Genomic DNA, 17,727 nt, shown 5'->3' with positions numbered 1-17,727 from the left:
ATTATGGTAGGTGTGTTGAATGTGTGCATGACAAAAAGCATGGCCATAACATGGCCTGTGTATTGGCAAACCTGAACAAAACAACTCCATACTCACCAGCTACAGGCTGCTGCCCCAGTTGTATACCAGAGGAACCTAAATAGTTCTGTGAGAGAAGTAATGTCAGTAGCCACACCTGTGGCATTGGTATAGGGTGAGAGCAGCATTTCAGCAGATTGACAGTATAAACCCACAATACTAGAGATGCACATCTGTTCATTACTACACTGCAGCAACAGACTATCTCAGCTGACATATGCATGTAGATACTTTACAGATAAAAATAGATAAGCAATAGTGTTCTAGTGATGTGCACTGGGGCCTTACCTGCACATTCCTCATCCATTGTGTGGGTGGCACCCCCTCCATAATGCTATCTTCAGCTTCATGGCTTGTCTGGTGAGCAGGTACCCCAAGGCTGGCGAGAAGTTCCACAGCATGTGTCAGTGGGGGCTGGATGGCATGACCTTCAGCTGTGGATAGCTGGTCCCTCCTAACTGCAGCAGCACGCTGACGGGCATGGCAGATCAGATCTGTGTGCCGATGCCGCACCTGCTCATAATTTCAGTTGTGCAGGTCGACATAATTTACCCTGTGGATGAGCTCTTTCCACAGGGTGGTCCTCTCCTGCAGATCCTGGGCCCTGTGGCCGAATAGTATAGCATGATGCATGATGAGGTAATGGATGATTGCATCATTTTCAAGGTTTGTGAATGCAGGCAAATGTTCCTGGGGCATTGTACTTGAAAGACATAAACAGGAAAAAGGTCACTGGACCTCATACAGTTGTCCACATGCACATAAACAGTGGATATTACTTGCAAATAATCCAGACTATACCATAACACTGTAAGCTATCATGGCTTTGACATCTTGCATTACACTCCTGGCCCTGACCTGTCCAGTTCCTCCAGTGTTGGACACTTAATGGAATAATCCTCTATTCACCATCCATTTCTGAGTAGAGGGATGACAGTGGCCATCTTCCATGGGGATGGTGGCATATCTGTGTTTGACTGCAGTGTGTGATGGAAATGTAAGCACACGCCTGTGTTCATGTAGGAGGAAAACTGTGATGTTCTCATGTCCCATGGAGACTTGCTGTTGTTGCCATCAGTTGGCATTATGTCCATGCTCACCATTGATCCAGGCAGGAGTATGATTGATGTGCATATCCCCTCCCTGAACTAATGTTGTGGACAGGGTGCCACTGTTCCCAACTATCCTGTCTGATGCAGGTTGCCTGTATCCATAGCATGTGTGTATGAGGCGTGCTTTACCCTCCAGTACAGGTTGACTTGTGTTACTGATTCTGAGACTATGTACATATGTGCAGACACGGTTGCAATTGGCCTTGAAGGTTTGGATATGTCTGATTTCTAGTCATAGTCAGCCTTACAGGAAGTCACCTGTGAACCTACATACTTGCTCAGATAGAGGTGCACTTGCTTCCAAGTTGTGGTCTGTACCTATGTGTCCCTGTACAGCCACTATAGCAATGTATTATGTGCTTTTTGTCTTGCTGCTGTTCACCAAGGGGTATTACTCTATCATTGGTGGAGGATGGTTGTACAGGTCAGGTACTGCTGATTCCATATAGCTACAGTGGATATGAAGTGTACACACCCCTGTTTCAATGCATGACACTTGTGCAAATGGAACACGACCCCACAAAAGCACGTCAACACAATCCCCAATTGTGATGTGTCCTATAGCCTGTTCATTTCAGTAGGGAACATAACAACCTGTCCTGTGGAAACATATGGGAATTAATACTCAGTACAGTAAGCCAGCTGAGTGTGTGTGCACACCCTTACATTGATATGTTGTGTAAACACCTTCTGATATGATTACAGCATCCATTTGTCTTGGTTTGCACTCTAAAGTCATATCGCACCTTCACTTGGCAATGGTTGCTCACCTTCCATGAAACAGCTTTGTTTCTTTTTCAATAGAATTTTACAGGATATGGGTCACATTTGACGTGAGAAATGTTTTGACATAACATTCTGTGGTCTCATTGGCATACAGCACACAGACCTGGCATTCCAACAGGAGTGTGTATACTTTGATATCCAGTGTATATGGGTGTTGATATAGTTGTTAGTGGTAGGCATGGACAGTGGGTCATGACACAGTTGTACACTTCTATGATTACTATATGATAAGCATGCCTACTGTAGTATCCATATCAGTGTCATGGCAATGCAAAAATCAGTATCAGTACACATTTTATTGTGTTGTATGAAGTAACAGTGATATCACACACCTGCAACATGCACATTCTATTTTATGGACCGCGTGTGACCCATTTTATTACTTCTGTGCCTTTCAGCTGAACATACGCATACATACACATGCTCAGGGCACACCTGGTATACATTTGTGTTTTATGTCATTATGGCACACTGTAGCTACAGTCTTGCAGCTCAATCATATGTCTCAACCTGTTATACCAGGATTTCTGGTCATTGGTCCACATCACTGGCTGACAAAACAGGGAAGTCAATTTTGATGAAGTATTAATATAACTGCCATAACACAAGTATATGTGTAAGTGGCTACAGATATCTGTCACAACTGTGAACATTGTCCAGAGGAACACTTTACAATTGAATGTTATTGATTCAATATATCACATCCAGTTTAACACACACATATATGACAGTGCTTTACTATGCTCATGCTCTATATAGGTATCCTAGATTTGCAATACAAACATGTATAATACTCATATTCACAGGTAACATATGGATATGGGCAACATCCCATTAACTGGCCTAGTAAAGGCACAGACATGACTGTTTGTCAGACACTCTAGTGGTTGCCATATGTAAGCTGTCTCTTCCCAGGGTCTGTCAGGCTCCTCAGCTGTGACCCAATCTATCCACCTTTTAGAGGATAACATGTGGACAAAGCTTAACATTAGGGGGGATATATAGGGACAGATCATAGATATGACTTTTACAAACCTATGAAGTTTGTAGCATTATATATTTCGCATTACCATGACTGTTCTGAAGGTGGTGGGGTCTGAATCTCATGTGTCTGTCATTACTTCATTACTTCCATCTACAGTTATTTGCCAGACTAATATAGATGTTTGGAAGAACAGAACAAACACTATGATGGCTAAATCTTGACATTCTGTGAAGATCTGCACAGTTGACAGGTATGGCCCACTGCAGACAGAGCAAGATGCTGTGTCCATAGCATTTGTTCAGCAGGACATCATTACAGAAAGTATTGATGGAACATATAAATCTTTCATAATCATCTATCCCATTACAGACCACGTACTAAATTCAGTTACATGCTTACATGTTTCACATACGGTGTTTATCTTCAGGTTCCTTCTGTGTACAAGTTGTCTTCTTGTTTCTTATTTTTTTTTTTAGGTTTTGTTTATGTGGTTTCTAATTTCTTATTTTATTTTTTGGTCTCTCTCTCACCACTACTGGGATCGAGCTTGTTTGAATAGGTTGAAGCATGGCTTTTGTAGGTGATGCTCATGTTCAGGAGATGGCCTCTGCACCAATTGCTGTTCCCCACTTGCTAATTGCATGAAGGTAGCTGTGTAGTTCTTCCAATAGCCAATGTCATAGCATCCCACTACTATAAATAATCATGTGGGCATTGTCCCTTTACCTTGCCTGTATGGAAGACATCATTCATGTGTGGGGGCAGCAGTGTTACAGAGAGCAGGTAGGAATACCTCTTACAACATGACTTGTGGACACAGGACAACTACATGTTTGTATAAGGTTCCAGACCTAGGGACCATGTGTGAGTATTGCTGTTATATGCATTGAATACTGCTAGTTTTACATGGTTTGTGTGTACATGCTAGTTTTGCATGGAATGCACTCTGCCTCCATAGCACTCAACTGTGGGCCTATCCACATGATAGCTAGAGGATTGGCTGTTATATTTTGTCTGTTCCCCACACAGGTCTTGTCCCTAACATATCAGTGGCATTCTTTCTGTTGATTGCTATCAGTACACAGCAACATCCATTTGTGTCTCTGACTTCATATTCCTGAGTAAGGGTAAGTTGCAACCAATCCTGTACCACCAGCAACTTTTACAGTGTATAACAGCAATATTTCAAATATGGCCCTGTGTTCAGCCTCCGTCCCCCACTTATATATCAGGCTTTGTCCAGATGTCATGCAATAAGAGGTTGATAGGTATGGTCTATCATTACTTAGTGCTGACATTCCTGCTATCAATCCAGTGATGCTGTGGACTCCCAGACAAGTTGTGGGGTAGGGTTCATATAGATGAGGGCTACAGCTGGTTAAAACATATATGGCCCTGTACAGTCTGGAGGTCAGTGTATAGTGAACACTGTTATATGCCCTTGTAAGACATTTTATGGGGGAGGGATATTAAATGTTTTTAACTTAGGCTATTAAAACATGTGAGGAATATCAGTAATAAGAAACATAAAGGTATATGGCTGTACATTTTCATATGTTTCACCATGGGAACAGTGGTAGGCTAGAGCTTATTGTCTTGACACAGTTCTGTTTGTCAGTGTGATAGTGACATCTTAAGTTAAGCATTGTTATGTAATGGATACACTAACATTGTGACAATTAATACTTTTTCTTCTAGGGGATTGTCTACAGAGTGTAATTGGAGGCTGCTGAACTACATCTGTAATTAAGTGTTGAATGATTCGTGACATCAAGGCAAGTGTGTTTTTACTGTTGCACTACTTGAAGGTTTTAGCCTAGACAGCAAAGTATGTTATTTTTTGCAGATTACTGCATCGTATGTTTTCTTTGAGAGGTGCATTAATCAGTTATTATGTATTTCAAATACCTAAATGCTATAAGAAAAGGCATAAACAACTGAAATAGTACACATATAAACACTTCTATGTATGCAAACTGTGTGGTGTCATGTCATTTGCACTGTGTGTGTGTGTCTATATACGTTTCATGCAATAATTCTCATTTGTAGGAAAGGAGCAGACACTGACCATTTGAAAAGGTGGCAACTGTAGGAATAATGGCTGTTTGATATTCTGTGCACCCTCTATGTATACTCTCTCACTCTCTCTCTCTCTCTATATATATATATATATATATATATATATATATAAGTATTTATATATTTATATATTTATATATGTATATATATATATATATATATATATATATATTTATATATATATGTATATATATATATATATATATATATATATATATATATATAGATATATATATATATATATATATATATAGATATATATATATATATATATATATATATATATATATATTCAGGGGCGGCCCATGCTACTGGACTGCCGGACTGCAGCCCCTTCAACTGTAAATAAAGAAAAAATAAAGAAATAAAAATTAAAAAAAATCGCGGACTTTCGAGCATGCGCACTAGTCCGGACTGCTGCTGAGACAGTCTGTAGCATGCGCAGATTGTCTCAGCTGCAGTCCTGACTGGGAAACATGAAGAACAGAGCTCCCAGAAGTCTATGCAGTTTTAAACTGCATAGACTGTCCTGGAACTCGCTGAGAAAACACTTCGGGGTCGGAATGCAACGTCAGCAGTCTGGAATTTGCTGCAGTCTCATCGGGCAGGGTCTGGATTGGAGTTTGCTACAGGGAAGATCTCACGACGGGCGGGGTCTGGTGTGGATTTGCATGGGATTTCGTAGCTTACTCGGGATTTATGGTGGTTTGCTACATGGATTTGGAAGATTCACTGCAGGTAAGTGTGTGGACATGGATTTGGATGTATGGTGGTTTGCTACAAGAGGTGTGTGTGTGTGGAAATGCCCCAGGTGCAATATACTGGTGGTTAGACTCATGGTGGTGTGGTAGGGAATAACGCAGGCTTGAACCCTGTACCTTGTATGCAGGTGTTAAAGACCTGAATTCCCTACCCACCACCATTTGTAAAAAAATTGCAGATTTTTGTCTCATATTTGATCTGATCTGTTCCTCATAATATATGTGGTTTGTAAATGCTGCAATGCTTGATATTTGATGGTGCAGTGGTAGCATTGTTGCTTCACAGCTGCAGGTTATCAGGCTTGATTCTTGGCTGGGGTACCATCTTTGTAGTGTCTGTATCTTCTCCCTGTGTTTGTGTGGGTTTGCTTTTGTGTCCTCCCATGTTACAAAGACATGTCTGCATTATTTCTTCCTGGGCCTCTGCTGAAAATTGTTTTTTTGTTCCAAGTTAGACTGTCCTGATTAACAAATGTTAAATAAAATTGACAGGCATTTGAATTTCAGACTTCAGGTTTCTGAATGCTTAATTCCTTACATATTTGATGGTGCAGTGGCAGTATTGCTGCCTCACAGCTATAGGTTTTCTGGTTTGATTTTTGGCTGGGGTGCTTTCTGTGTGGAGTCTGCATCTTATCCCTGTGTTTGTGTGGATTTGCTCTGGTGTCCTGCCATTTTACAAAGACATGTGTCTACAGTATTTCTCCCTGGGCCTCTGCTGAAAAGTGTTTTTTTTCCATCAGAAGTAAAATTGACAGGCATTTGAATTTCATACTTCATATTCTTCAGAAAATACATAGTAAAACAACTTTTTATTCTAGCAATAAATATATAGTAACACAACCTTTTATTATAGCAATTTTCTAAGTTTATAAGATGACTATTTGAAATATTTCCTTATTTTTGGGACTGTATTACCCTGTTATTGGCTTTGTCCAGATTTTTTGGGCTAAGGTTGACAGCTATGGCAAGAACTGAATTCACTGAATATGTTTGAGGGCTGTATTCCCTCATTACTGGGTTTGTCCAGGTGTTTTGTGTTAAGAGGTTGACAGCTATGGTGAGAACTGAATTCATTAAATGATAGCCATTTAAGTTTCAGTCTTCCTTTCTTTCACAAAGCAGCTGATTTGGCGTAGTGGTATGTTGCTCTGACTGTTTTGCACAGGGACCTTGGCAGTAAAATGTATGGGGTAACACAACATTTTTCTTTCACATAGCAGGTAATTTGGCATAGTGGTATGTTGTTCTGACTCTTTTGCACAGGGACCTTGGCAGTAAAATGTATGGTGGTAACACAGCATTTTATTCTATCAGCTTTCCAGGATTATACAAGCAATATTTGATGTGTCCCTGTTTTTTTCCCTTTTGACCCACCCCAATAAATTTGGCTTTTTCCAGATTTCTCGTGCTGCAAAGTTGAGATGCAGTTGAGTATTGAGTAGATTTTACAAGGAGCTGAGAGCTGCAGGGGAGAGAAGTTTAGTGCTGATTATGCTAAGTCAGCTTGCATTGCTAATAGCACAACAGGTTGTGTACTTGCTTTTGATGCAGAAGGTTGTTGGTTCTACTCCCATAAGGGATGAATGCTACCGTACTGAAAGTTAAGATACTAACTATGAGCCTGTTATCAGTTTGCCATCCATTTCCTATTGCACTATTATTAGCTTATTTTTAATGTAATTTAGGCAATTTATTCCTCAGGGGCATCAGACACTATTTTTCGATGAAACCATGAAATATAAAGGTGATTGCTAGCAGCAACCTCTTCATTACAGATTTATTTAACGTGGAATTATTTAGATGACTTTTTTACTACTTCAGAGATTGTGCATATTTTCTGATAATGGTGGACTGTAGAATTGTGCATATTTACTGATAATAGTGAACTGTAGAAGTTTCAGTAGACTTTTATGATGGAAATGTTCTGAATTGGGCAGTTTTGTCATTGGTGCATGCGTTTTGTTTCATTGCTTACTGGAAAAATGTTCAAAGCAATAAGAAGGTGTATCAAAGAACACATGTATGTTTCATATGCAAGAGGCCTATGATTTGAAAACAGCCTAGAACTAATCTTTATCTGTCACGGATAAAATGTATTTTCTTTGAATGTGGGTTTCAATGTTGTTCCAATGAATGTGAGTTTCAATGGCAGAGAAGTTTTAATGCCAAGTTTGTTTAGCAGATGTCTTAGTGTTTGTGCTGTAAAATGCAAAATAAAACTTTCAAATGAAGTAAATCAGTATGCACATTAGTGTTTATGGTAAATGGAGTGAAATAGCCAAGTAATGGATCATTGGAATGGCTGCAGGGGGAGGCTCCATTTGACCATGGTTTTGTGAGGGGGAAGGGCGGCAAACTTAGGCAGCCCCAGCTGAACCATACCTCCCAACTGTCCAGATTTTCAAAGAATGAATAGATTTTTTGCTTCTTATTTTTGGTTTGTTCCTCATAAAATTCGTGGTTTTCTGGCAAATCATTTAGGAATTAAGTCACTAAATAATGACACACTGAGTTTCAGACTTCATAACCTTCAGAAAAATGCATGCTAAAGTAAGACCTGTTCTATCAACTGTCTCAGTTTATACAAGAGCAATTTTTAGTACTGTTTATATGTTCCCCCAATATATTTGGCCTTGTCCAGATTTATTGCATTAACAGGTCGAGAGGTACATGCAAATAAATTGCTTTATAGAATTAGGCATAGCCAAACCTCTCAACTGTTCCTGATTTTGCTCAAAATGTTGCTCTTCCCCTAATGATCCCTCATCAAAATAGCAATGTTGGAAGAAAACATGGAGGGTTTATAATTAAGAAATAACTGTAATAATCAGTTAGATTACTTTTATTTCAGAAATGCATGTAGATTCTTTTATTTTGTCAGCTGCTCAAGTTAGCAGTACTAATATTAAAGTATCCCTTCTCTGACAGGTTCCCAGCTGTATTGTTTTGCTATTTTATATTTTTACATCACATTGTTGGTCCATTTTTCATAAAATTGTGTTTTTTTGGCAAATTAGTGATAAATCATTAAAGACTGAAGTTAGAAAATAATGACAGACATTTGAGTTTCAGGTTTCATACCATTCAGAAAATTCATACTAATGCAAGACCTCTATTATCTTTCTAAGTTTATAAGAGCAATAGTTTAAAAATTGTCCTTATTTTTGGGCATTTGTCCCATTTCTTTGTATGGCTTTGTCCAGATTTCTTGCTCTGAGGTTGAGAGGTATGACAAATGTGTCAAGGCCATCACAAGTCAGCCAGAGACATTTCAAACTGTGACATACTTGTTGCACCCCACTCCCCCATGTAGTGACTCTGGATGTGTCGAAGCAAGGCAAGGAGTAGTTATGCAGTGTAAATGTGCAGAGTATCCCCCCCCCATCCAAGGTAGACATAAGTACTAGAGTGGCTTTTCATCTGTCCTTGATTTTTACCGAATGGTCTGGTTTGTGTCATATTTTTTGTACTGTTGATTTATGCTTATTACTCAAAGTGCCTGTTGCTGTGTGTTTAAGTAGCAATACTTTAATGACCCTAGGTAAGCTTGGCTGAGATTGCAATATGCAAGTAAACTTTAATAAGCATACTGTTAAAGAATTGCCAACATTGAAAGCCTTTCTGTTGCCATGTAGAGAATACTTAACTAGATAATGTTTAAGCCTTAAGTATTGAAATGCATATGCCAGTATTTGTAATAAAGTACAGGATTACATTATTTTAAGAGTCTCATTACACTTGGAGACTTCCAGTCATCTCTGCAGGCTTTACCCGTAAACAGAATGCCAGTCGTGTGGTCCATAACCTGTACAGTAATCCTTTTAGTGTGGTCCATAACCTGTACAGTAATCCTTTTAAGCAATGTATCTTGAGCTTATTTCTTGTTTGCTTTTCATTTTTTACTTTGATCATGTTTTCCCCATAAAACAAGTAGATGTCAGGCAGCAGGTCTTTTTTTGGATAAGGAACATTTTTACAAGTGAGGGTATCAGAGATTTCTACTTTCAGCATGTTACTTGGTACTTTAATAAAGCTAAATATAAATTATAATTAGAACTGCAGTGCAAGAAGTGGTTTGAGTTGAGTGCTGCTTGTTTTTCTTATACTTGATTTTGACTGGCATTCCATTAATGTAGTTAAAAAAAAGTAATTTATTTTTTCATGCCTCACAACCTTTTTAGTTTCCATCTAGATATTAAGCTGTCATGCAGCCAATGCATTGAAATATTTCTATTCTTCTACACTTCATTTTGTTTTGATTGAACTCTCATAATGACGGTTTGGCACCCATGGCAGTATATTTAGTTTGCATAGCTCCTCCCCTTTCTAGTTGGCTGCACCCCTTCCCATTGACCCCACCCATTCAGCTGTCTCCTGCAGCCCCCCCTTTGATTTGAAGTCACCAGCCGCCACTGAATATTATATATATATATATATATATATATATATATATATATATATATATATATATATATATATATATATATATATATATAAAATATGTGTGTGTGTGTGTGTGTGTGTGTGTGTGTGTGTGTGTATGTGTGTGTGCGCTTTTATCATTTGAATGTTTAGTGCTTCCACATTGTGTATTCCCTCTGATAGACTGACTGTTCTGCATGACATGTTATGGAAATCATCCCAACATCTTACAGCTCAGATGGCTTAGTGGTAACTTGTTGTGCAGGGTCCTGGGTTCATGTCTTGCAAGAGTTGGTTATTTTGTTCCAAGGCAGAACAGTTAGGCTGTGGAGGAAGGGATAATGGCAATAATTACAAGAGGTTCCTATTTTGGGCCCCTTCACCCCTATTTACAGTGCCTTTTGTCAGATGTTTTGCAGTGAGAGGTTCAGAGTGTGGATCTGATGTCTGAATGCACTACATACACACACACACACACACACACACACACACACACACATACACACACACACACATACACACACACACACACACACATATATATATATATATATATATATATATATATATATATATATATATATATATATCTATATATATACGGTCTATATTAAAACATTGAATGCTTAAAACAGCGAACAATGTTTCTTCAACCTTTTTTCAGTGAAAGCTGAAAATGTCGACACCACAGAACAGCGATTTCTTTCCTGGGGAAAGAAATCGCTGTTCCAACCAAAAAAATAAATAAAAAAACAGTAAACACTTAAAAACACATACACAAGAACCTTAACCCTAATTCTAACCCCCACACAAAAGTAAACAACTGAAAACACTTTTGCACGTAACTCAACCATACATCTAACGCGATAAAAAAAGTAAACATTTTAAAACATATGCACTTACCTTAACCCGCACCCTAACCCTAAGGTCAGTAACTGTTTCACATTTACGCTTGTGAGCTATACCGGACAAGGGACCACACTAAAGTGCAGAACACGGCAAAGCAATGAAGCGGTGAAGTGACTTATTTCCCAGGGAAAGAATTCGCTGAACAGCTGCTTCGCTGTTTTGCCTGTTCACTCTTTAGGTGTCGATGAAAACGCATTTGAAAAAATGCATTTTCGTCCTTCTATTAGGAACCCTCTCTCTCTCTCTATCTACACACACACACACACACACACACATATATATATATATATATATATGTGTGTGTGTGTGTGTGTGTGTGTGTGTGTGTGTGTGTGTGTGTGTGTGTGTGCATGTGTGTGTCTACATATATACACACACACATATATATATATATATATATATATATATATATATATATATATATATATATACATTTTTCCTACTGTTGAATGACTGTGCTGCATGATATGTTTGAGAAAATATCACACGTCTACAGCTCAGATGGCTCAGTGGAACTTGCTGTGACTATGGTGTGCAGGGTCCTGGGTTCAAGACTTGCAAGGGCTGATTGTTTTGTTGCTAGGTAGAACAAGGACTGTTGGATATAGAGTGACTGAGGCACTTTTAAGCAGTTGTAAGCAGGTTTGCATGGTGGTATGCAATGTTAACTTATGGTTAAATATGCTTACAGATAGCCTGAAAAGTGCTTAATCTGTGTAGGCATTGCTTAACAGCACACAAACCGGATTAATCCCACTTACTATTGCTTAAAAATGTTTACTCGCACTTACCCCCGTGCTAATTTCTTTAAAAAAAAAGAAAAAAATTGGTGATAGGAAGTGGCGAACAAGGGGGCATGCAGAGGGAAAGACAATAGGGAAAGTAACTAGCGATGTGCAGGACAGGTGTAGGGAAGGTCCATAGTGCTCAATTTCTTCTACAGCAACAGCTGTGCATATATATACTGAATTTGGAGGTATATTTGGACACTCAAACCCCTGAGAGAGGGAAGAGGACAACAATAATGTGTTGCGAAGCCAATTAGACCAGATTACGTGTCCAATGGATGCATGTGCAAAATGGACAGCTATGTATGGGGCAAAATTTTTTTTTTTTTTTTTAGGAACAAATTGCCTTTTTTTTTTAAGGTGAGAGTGGGATGTTGGGGAAGAATAATAGGTATATTTGGGGAGGTAGGTTGGGTAGGAAGACAGACAAAACAGAAAAGACAGCATATAGGGGCGGTATATGACACATGTGGGAGTAAACACATTGGACCGGGAGGGGTGTTTGGAAATTGGAAGCCCCTGAGCCCCCACTTGGAAACAATGGGACTGAGGTTCCACCCATGGGCAGTCACCACTGCACCTTCATGGCCCCGAAGGTGGCTGTGCTGGGGGCTGAGCAGGAGGGTCAGGCTGACCCTCTAACTGTGCCACATGGCCCTCAAGCTGGTGTAGCAGATCTCCAAACTCCTTTTGGAGCTTGCTACACACCAAACCCTGGATCTAGCTTTGGGTGACAGTATCCTGTCCAGGCCCACTACCAGGGGTGGACGAGCCCCATTCCCTTGAGGCAGGTCCACCCAAAGGTGGTGCAGGACCAGCGGATGAGGAGGTTCCAGGGTGGGTCCAGACATGCTGGGGCCCGGTGCCACGACCAAATGATGTGGGATAGGTGGGTCCACTGGGGCCGGTCTTCCCAAATGTGCTATGGTGTTACAGTTTTAGAACATATGTGGGTTAGTAATAGTCAACACACTCCAGGATTAGTTATAACAGCATGCATAGATATTCCCATTAACCCAAAACAACAGATATGGAACAGTTGCATAGCAAACAGAACACATGCATATATGGAACCACAGTTGCCATTACAATGGCATGCAGGTTACATTGATAGCAACAGGCCACCAATGATAGTATTTCAAAATGGAACATTAAAAGAAACACATTTCAATATCTGTAGAACAATAGGACATATGTCCCAACAGTAGGCTTGGTGTAAAACATGTCCACTGATTTGTGTGTTTAGATTATTGTTGCAGATAAAGTGGGGGTGAGAGAGATGTCAGTTATCAACTTGTATATCCTTGCAGTACTCACAACTTTAATGATAATTTCTCAAATCATTACTCTGCAGGTATTATTACAATACCCTATGGCCTTGATCTGGGCAGTGGTATATTTTTGCACAGTGCATACTTCAACTGTCTTATAGCTACATTCTACTTCTCTAACCTGGTAGACCTGTGGGGGGATTGTTTGCTAACACTACCTGACTGTTTCTACACATATTCCTAGATTCCTAGATTCCTAGTTAAAACTCTCAACCTCTTAATGCAAAAAAAATGTACAAAACTTGACAAAATGGGGGTACAATTAGGGACATATTTTAAATATTGCTCTTATAAACTTTTAGAAAGTTGCTAGAGTGACATGATTTGTTTTAATATACATTTTCTGAAGGATCTGAAGTCTGAGACTCAAATGTATGTCATTATTTAGTGACTACAATCCTGAGATCACCCCAGTGATTTGCCAGGAAAATAAAAGAACAGGCCAAAAATATGAGGCAAAAATATGGACATTCTGTGAAAGTCTGCACAGTTGAGAGTTCTTATTATACATACAGTTTACTACCACTCCCGGGATTCGAACCATGGCTGTGTGTGCTAAAAATACAGCAATTTATGTTTCATCGGGTTCACTTCAAAATCTTGAAAGCTCAAAATTCTCAACTCAAAATCTCGAAAGCTCAAAATGCCGAAAACTCATAAGACTGCATCTCATAATACTGAAAAAGTTACAGGACACCAACACTGACTATATTGCATCAGAAATACATACAGAAACAAAGAAAAGACAAACCATATCAGACTAAACAAACTATAAGCAAGGGGCAAGCTCCCCATGCCCCCCCCACACACCCTACTACTTAAATATATCAACTCTGAGATCACACTTCCCTACACTAAGATGAGTTATGTTGTATAATACATTAAAAGGGAACATGACTAAGGTTACAACAGGCAGTCATGAAGCATGGTATGTTTGCCATTTTCTTCTGTGAAGTGCAATCTCAGAGTTGATATATTTAAGTAGCAGGGGTGTGTGGGGGTGCAGGTGGGCTTGCCCCCTTACTTAGAATTGTAGATGAGTAATATGTTTCTGCATGTATTTCTGCTGCAGTACAGTCAGTGTTGGTGTCCTGTATGTTTTTCAGTATTATGAGATTCAGTATTATGAGTTTTCAGTATTTTGAGCTTTCGAGATTTTGAGTTCAGGATTTTGAGATTCAGGATTTTGAGCTTTCAAGATTTTGAAGTGAACCCGTTTCATCAGAGTGAGCTAATTAGAAAGCTTTGTCTTTTCCTTCAGTGTTTTCTGTCTAAGTCTCTCTTGGTTGTACAATCTGACCTTATAATTACAACATTCTTATACAGACATTCCTAGACATTTTTTTTATGTAGCACAGTGTGAGAAACAGTTGACATCACAGTACTATTCACATATCAGATCTTGGTGAATGCAACATGTGAGGCCATACGATACCAGAGTAAACAGAACGAGTCCAGGATTTAGAACTTTTTTGCCAGGCAGTTACACTTTTATTTAAATATGACCTATATGGGACTATTACTGTCATATTGTCTGGTTTATTCAGCAGAAACCATACACATTTTTTATACTGACAGGTGACATTTTATTCCTTTATATTTATTTGGTATGACTACTACAAGCAGGATTGTTACTCACCAGCATCGTGACACAGCCTTTGCAACCTGCTGGCATAGGCTTCCTGATTCACAGCCCACTCAGCTGCAGCTGTAATGAAAATAGAGAAGCATTTATGCATACCTATCCATCACATACACAGGCTGGACTTTGGTAAACAGTTATTGCTATGAATACTTACACACTGCTGGTACATTTCCCCTGTCTCTTGCTTCTTGGAGCCACTGATCCATGAGCTCCCTCTTCCTCCATTTAAGTCAGCATAGTGGTGCCAGACCTGTTCACTAGTCCGAGGGATACCAGTGGCACTGGTCAGTTCACAGGCAAGACTTTCCCAGGCTTCTGCTTTATACTGGGAGCCCTGGTACTGGTCCTGCAGCAGTCTCATGTCATGTTTTTTTACCAGGAGTCCTACCATGAACTTAGACTCCTGTATGCCCCAGCGCTGCGCCCAGAAGCACATGTCCTATCGGACACCTGCCATACTGCCTACAGAGGAGAGCTATATTCCCACCTGCAGAGTTTAAATACGGCCAATTTCCCACCCTTTGCCATGATTGGATGGTATTGAAAATGCTGAGCTAAGCTAAGCTATGGGCAAACCTGCTTACCTAAAGTTGGCAGTGCTTAAAGGGGCATGTTCAGCATTGCTTACCAATGAGCAAATCCACTTAGCTGGGCTATTCATTGCTTAGTATTCATATGTACACAATGCTTACACCCAGTCAACATAGCTGTGCAATGCTTAGCATTGCTTATGATTTATTATATTAGTCTACCACCTGTATGGGATTGATTCATCATTCATTACATAATATAGATTTATTTACCTTCCCTGACATCCCCCAATGTGCTTTGATTAATTTATTCTTGTGTGACTATACTGTATGGGACACTTGTGTTTATATGGTGGTTTCACTACTTTATTACACTGACATCTAACATCTGGGCCTAATACACTATTCTGGTTGAGAAAAATCAGTTACTTCTTACATACATGTACAAAAAAATTAAAATTTTAATGTTTACACATACAAGGCTTTGGTGAGGTTTGAACCGTGAATGACTACATGTAAGGAATATGCTCTAATTGCTACAGTATTGTGCTTACAGTTATGCTAGATGTCTATTGCTTTTTAACTTATTGTGCCATTTCAGCTAGTCTAAGCATAGCTAATCAATGGGCTCACCCATGCAGCTATGCTTAAACTTCACTGCATATATAAAAAAAATAATTTATTTGTTGTGTTTTTTTATTCGTACCCTTCAGAATATCCATGCTAATGCTAAACCTGTTATTCTATCAACTTTCTACTTTGTAGAAACTTATTCCTGCATGGCTGCTTGCTAAATCCGGGGGTTGTATTTATTTAATTTCTTATCTATGTATTTACTTATTTACATGTTAACATGTGCTTTGTTTACCAGTTTCAGAGGAGATGGAGGCTTGATTGAAGAAAGCTCAAAAATGTATCACAATCCAATATCTATCTATCTATCTATCTATCTATCTATCTATCTATCTATCTATCTATCTATCTATGTGTGTGTGTATACATATCTATATATATATATATATATATATATATATATATATATATATATATATATATATATATGTATATATATGGGTCTACTTCAAATCACAATGCCCAGATCAGCATTTAAAATACCAAGATGAAAATCATGAAACCACAGAAAAACGAATTACGGATTTTTACTAGGGTAAGTAAACACTTGTCCAACATGCCCTTTTTTGCACTGTAATGTGATCCTGAAGTTGGTATATATATATATATATATATATATATATATATATATATATATATATATATATATATATATATATATATATATATATATATATATATATATATAGAGAGAGAGAGAGAGAGAGAGCTAGGGGAGTGTGAGGTCATAGACCCCACCTAGGTGGGTTTTACTTACCCCGGCATGAGTTTCATTTCCATTTGGCCAAGTGTCTACTTATCCTAGTTGAAATCCGTGAGTTTCCGAGTTTCTGTGATTTCATGATTTTTGTGTCAGGATTTAAACGTTGATTTGCTGGGTGCCAGGATTTTGATTTCAAAGTAGTCCTATACATATATATATATATATATATATATATATATATATATATATATACATACATATGTATATATATATATATATATATATATATATATATATATATATATATATATATATATATATACATACATATGTATATATATATATATATATATATATATATATATATATATATATATATATATATATATATATATATATATATATAGTTCGATTCTAAATTATCAAATGTATTTAATGTTGAACCACAAGTATTGACAAAATATGTTTGAACATACATATTATTAATTCCTATAGCATTTAACATTATAATTTAAGAAGTTAATAAAAAAGCACTTATACATCTCTAGATTAACAAATACTAAAACATTTTGCCCTACAATGGTTGATCAATTAATCAATGAGTCAAGAAAATTTAAATCTAAAGTGCATCCTGAGCAATTAAAGTGCTTCAGAAACATTTAAAGTGCATCAAAAAACTTTGAAAATGCAACCCCATACATTCCTATTGCATTTAACTTAATAGTTTAAGAAGTTCATGCCAATGCACCTATACATCTTTAGATTAACAAATGCTTAAATATTTAAATATTTTACCCTATACATATAAATCATTCATCCTATATGTCTATGCATTTATAAAATAATGCATACTGAAACATTTCATCCTATACATGTAAATCTATCTCCATATTAAGCCCGTGGGGCCACAAAGTTCCAAAATTAATAATATATCTACTTTCCATCCTTAACAAAATGCACCC

This window comes from Protopterus annectens, chromosome 6.part0 (genome assembly GCF_019279795.1).
Source record: "Protopterus annectens isolate FY-2018-M chromosome 6.part0, PAN1.0, whole genome shotgun sequence".
NCBI lineage: Eukaryota > Metazoa > Chordata > Ceratodontiformes > Protopteridae > Protopterus > Protopterus annectens.
The sequence above is the reverse complement of the archived record's forward strand: the minus strand, read 5'-3'. Positions refer to the sequence as shown.